General features: G+C 29.1%; 1 long non-coding RNA gene across 1 annotated transcript; it reads right to left on the bottom strand.

The window, feature by feature from the left end:
• Positions 1 to 373: 373 nt before the first annotated feature.
• On the bottom strand, positions 374 to 2397 carry LOC122723181. Its single transcript, XR_006350120.1, has 3 exons — positions 2009 to 2397; positions 1833 to 1902; positions 374 to 634 (listed from the first exon to the last, which is right to left on the bottom strand). It is a non-coding gene; the product is annotated as an uncharacterized LOC122723181 (long non-coding RNA).
• Positions 2398 to 5456: the final 3059 nt, after the last annotated feature.

The following is a 5456-nucleotide window of genomic DNA, read 5'->3' as shown; positions in this document are numbered from 1 at the left end:
GAGCCACTTGTCTTTAAATTAAGATTTAATTTATTTATCATTTTTTTTTCTTTTCTTTTCTTTTCCTTTCTTTTTCTTTTCTTTTTCTTTTCTTTATTCATATTCTTTTTATTATTTATTTCTTTATTTTTATTTTATTATCCTTATTATTCTTTATATTATATATATATATATATATCTTTCCTTTACTTTATATCATGTAAATCATGGCTGTTTTTTTTTTTTTTTTTTTTTTTTTTTTTTTTTTTTTACAAAAATCCGGCAGAGTTTCCCCTTCAATATGGACTTAATTCCACCTGTGAAAAGTAATATCACACTTCTATCAATTTCAACCTTAACCCCCAAACTTCTTTCAACATCGATACAATTGCAATTCAGATCAAACACTTCATAACATTTAATTAATCTCAACACAGAAACTTATACTAATCATCCACATTTATACCAAAATTAAAATCTTCAACTATATCTATAACTAACCATATACAACTTCATCTCCAAAACTTTATGTACATGCCATATTTCCAAAATCAAATTCATATAGAAATTTACAAAAGATACCCCAAGATAGTCAATGATGTAACTCTGACTGGGTTGATGCAGATCTTGATCTACTATTCCTTGGGTCTACAACCTGCGCGAGGAAAAACAAATTCCTACGCGCTAAGCAATTTGCTTAGTGGTGCTCAACTTTATTTATAAATAAAACATTTAAATCAAAATTCATGTAATAACAGTAATTCAAACAAACAAACAACAAATAACTATATAACAAATAATTTCAAATCAGCTAAATCATATTATTATTTTACATATATACATATTTTCATTTCACAATCTTTTCTTTTTTTTCATCATGTAAAAGATTTTATTTCCTCTTAATACTTTTATTTATTTATTATTTTTCTGTTGGCCCCTATAAATTTAAATGGGACTGTTAAGTCAGATAAGGAAACTGTAACTGTAGGGCACAAAGTGCCAAATAACTGTATGGCTCAAAAGCCGATTCTATAACTGTAGGATACCTCATTGTATCCCAAGAGTCAGTGTAACTGTAGTGCAGTACTGCAAGATCTTTGTATGGCATGCCACACCCTTAAACTAACCCACAATTCCCACCAAACTTACTAGGGCCAGACTTTAAATAATTTATACATTTAAACAGGGGGACAACAACTTTTAATACAGTGTAACTGTCAATTATTCAAACTATAATACTTTATTATTTTACAACTGTACTTTTAAACATTGTCGTATCATATAAATCTATTAATTTAATTCAACTACATAAATTATAAATTCATACTTTAATCATAACTTAATTAATTATTGTTCTGTTTTTTTTTTTATTTTTTTTTTAATATAATATATATATTTTTCTATTTATCACAATTTAAATTTCTTTTTTTTCTTATATTATTCTTATTGTTTTTAAACATAATACTTACCCTATAACTCACTTTTCTTCTTCCTTTAATTTCTTCTTCTTCTTCTTCTTTTTTTTTAAATCTAATCTCATATCTCTTTTTTTTTTTTTTTTTTTAGTCCACTGAATTTTTTTTTTATTGTCAATATATTAACCAAATTATATTCCAGCCAAGAATATAAGTAATTTCATTTGATCCATAGCTTAATTTTTTTTTTTTTTTTTGTTAAATTACATATTACTTGTCAAAATTTTCTATCTATTAAATCTATTATTTTTCAACCTTTGACTATACAATAGAATTAAACTATTAATCACTTGATTTATTTCTACTAAATAGTAAAATTTCAAATAGAACATAAATAACAATTCCTTGAATTTATTAAAATTAGAGTTGAGCACAAACCTTCCCAAGCTCTTCCACAAGCTTAAATTTCCCTAATTTTCCTTTTCTTTCCCTTTCCCTTCTACTTCTTCTTCATGAAAAAAAATAAACCAATAAATCAAATTAACACCATATTTCTCATAAATATTGATATAAAATAATAAGAAATAACCCTACAACAAAAACCCCTAACATACCTTTCAAATTCCCAATATGTAATTAATATTTCCTCTCCCTCCACCTTGAATTTCTCTTTAATTCTTCCTCCTACTTTGAATATTCAACTAGGGAAGGGACTTGGATGAGGTAGGCTAGCAAGTTGGGTGGAAAAATTGGAAGCAATTGGAGTAGAATTGAGAAGAAGAATTTTAGGGCAATTTTGGGGATGGATACGGGATATTTGGGAAGAAGATGATCTTTTCCTCTTATTATTTTCTTTTTCTTATTTAATTAATTTGGGTAAGTGGTTACAAATGAGCCACTTGTCTTTAAATTAAGATTTAATTTATTTATCATTTTTTTTTCTTTTCTTTTCTTTTCCTTTCTTTTTCTTTTCTTTTTCTTTTCTTTATTCATATTCTTTTTATTATTTATTTCTTTATTTTTATTTTATTATCCTTATTATTCTTTATATTATATATATATATATATATATATATATATATATATATTTAGGATGTTACAATACCTATTCATTTTATGTGCATATGGTCTCTCCTATCTTATTCAGCAGACGGTTAGTGATGGTGTGCTTTATAGGAGCAAGGTCTCGTTTAGAGGCCTTGTATTGACTCATTTATTCTTTACTGATGACAGCTTGATATTTTTCAAACTCTCTGTTGAGTAGGCTACCTCTCTTAAAGGGACCTTGGCTTCTTATGAAAAAGCATTGGATCAGATGATAAGTTTTCTGAAGTCTTCTATTACTTTTAGCAAGAACACTCCTCCTCAAATTCGCTCCCAAGTCTGCTCTTTATTGGGTGTTGTGGAAAAAGACTCTCTTGGCACTTATTTAGGCTTGTCTTCCCGTATTGGTTGGACCGCAAAGAGGTATTTGATTTTATTAAAGACTGGGTTTGAAAGAGACTGAACTCTTGGAAGAGGAAACCATTGAGTCGGGCAGGTAAGGAAGTCATGATTAAAACAGTATTGCAGGCACTTCCCAATTATATTATGAGTCTTTTTTTGCTACCAAAGACTTTATGTTATGAAATTGAACGGATAACGAATGCTTTCTGGTGAGGCAAAGGAGAAAACTACCATGAGGGTATAAGATGGATGGCTTAGGATCGGTTAGTGAAGCATAAAGGGACTTGGGGCTTGGGGTTCAAGAGGATTCATGATTTTAATTTGGCGCTTCTAGGCAAGCAGTGTTGGCATTTGCTTACTCGACCTTCATCTATTGTGGCTCTGTGTCATGAAAGCATGATATTTCCCTAATTCGTCGCTTTGGGCAGCATCACTTGGTCATAATCTTAGCTATATATGGCGTTCTATTTGGGAGTCTTGGTCGCTGGTATAACAAGGCATTGTTTGGCGAGTGGGTTCGGATAATGATATTTCTGTATGGCACTCTCTATGGTTACTTGATCCTCATGATTTTTTCAGTTCTACACCTCCTCCTGAGCCTTGTGCTATTAATTGTGTTTCTGATTTAATTGTTGAGAACCGTTGGAATTTGCCTCTTATTGCCTCTGTGTTTAATGAATGAGATGTTCAACAGATTCTATCAATTCCACTTGGGCGGTCGTGGGTGTCGGATTGCATTAGTTGGAAGTTTGAACGAGATGGAGAATTTTCTGTGAAAAGTGCTTATAAGATGTAGTGTTCTTATGCTTCTCCTTCTGCATCTATCTCGGGCCTTTGGAGCAAGTTTTGAAAATGCAAGGTGCCCCCTAGAGTTCTTAATTTTGTTTGGAGGGCACTTTCAAATTTGGTGCCTTGTTATGATGTGCTTCACGACGTAAGATGCAAGTCTATAATGTATGTCCAATTTGTCAGCGTGAAAGTGAGACTATAATACATAGTTTGATTCAATGTTCTTTTGCTCATGTAGGATGGCAGTATCCAGATGTTAATTCATTGATGGATTGGTTCTTAATAGGGGCGAGCAGTATTCGGTTCAAACCAAAAAAACCGACCAAACTGAATTAATTTAAAATTTTAGTTTGGTTTTTATTCAATTCGGTTCGGTTCAGTTTTTAATTTCTGAAATTTCGGTTATTTCAGTTTGATTTGATTTTGATCAGAAAAAAATTAAAAAATCGAATCGAACCGATTAGTGATAATAATATGTTAATTAAATTTTAAAATACTAAAAATAAAGTGTAAAAAATAAAAAATTTATTAAAAATTAAAACCGATCAAACTGAACGGAATCGAACCGAATCAAACTGGTTCTGTTCAATTCAGTTTCTGACCAAAATCAATTCGGTTCGATTTTCATAAATACTAAAATTTTGATTTTCAGTTTATTCGGTTCAGTTCGATTTTAAACCGAACCGACCGAATGCTCACTCTTAATTCTTAGCTGTATTTGTTCTAGTCTCTGTTAATAAATGCAAATTAATCCTCATGGCTTATTGGGTATTATCTTACGTTTCTCATATGGCCTTACAAAATTGAACTGTTGTTGCTACTTCTCTTTAGCTACTGTTGCTGCACCAAGTTCAGACCACCTGTGTTCATGGCAACGGCCATTGGAAGGATGGATGAAGGTTAATGTGAATGCATCTATCGGCCCGAATTTGAATTTTGTGGATTTAAGTACTGTTGACTCACATAGGAAGTTTGTGGCGACTAAATTTAAGCATGTTATGTAATTTTTTTTAAAATTTAAGATCATAAATTTATTTTTTATTAAAATTTAAATGTATAAATATAATATATATATATATATATATATATTTAAAAATAAATTTGAGTTTTTTTATATTTTTTTTTTATCAATGTTGAGCTGACTATTTCAAATTGCATGTATTAGTAATTAATACGACATTGATGAGTGATGACAGTCCAACTAATTCGAAGGAAATGGAAATGTTGAAGTTGACAATCAACTATGTCCTTTACTAACCTCTTTTTTATGTGGAGTGAGATTAGAAGAAGCTTATTGTCTTCTTAGTCCTTTTTTTTTTTTATATATTCATATGAATATATATTTTTCTTAGTCTTTTTTTTTTATTTATTTATCAAAAAATTAAAGACCACTCTAATAAAGGAGCTTATTGTCTATAGATTGACATTCTATTCGGGATGTATTCCACGGACTGATCTCTCAACATCTCAGATTAAAAGTTATATTTATGAATTATATAAGGTTAGTATACATCATCATGCATGGTTTTAATTTGTAATTCAATTCTCAACTGTGTTTTCTATTTATTCATAGAAAAATACTATATTTCTTTAATATTGTTATATTAAATCAAGGAAATATTATAAGGTATTTTTTTTTCATTTTTTTATAAATTTAAATTTATAAAACTTTATTCTAATTAATAATTATCACGTATTTTAATTATTTTATAATCGTAATCCAATTGATTTACACTCATCATTCATATATGATAATAATTTTTTTTTTATATGTTGCAAAACGTACGAGATAACTATATATATATACATGTTTATATTCTTCTAAAG

This window comes from Manihot esculenta, chromosome 3 (assembly GCF_001659605.2).
Source record: "Manihot esculenta cultivar AM560-2 chromosome 3, M.esculenta_v8, whole genome shotgun sequence".
In the NCBI taxonomy this organism is placed as follows: Eukaryota; Viridiplantae; Streptophyta; class Magnoliopsida; order Malpighiales; family Euphorbiaceae; genus Manihot; species Manihot esculenta.
Note: the sequence above shows the minus strand (reverse complement) of the source record. Positions and strands in the feature narration are given on the sequence as shown.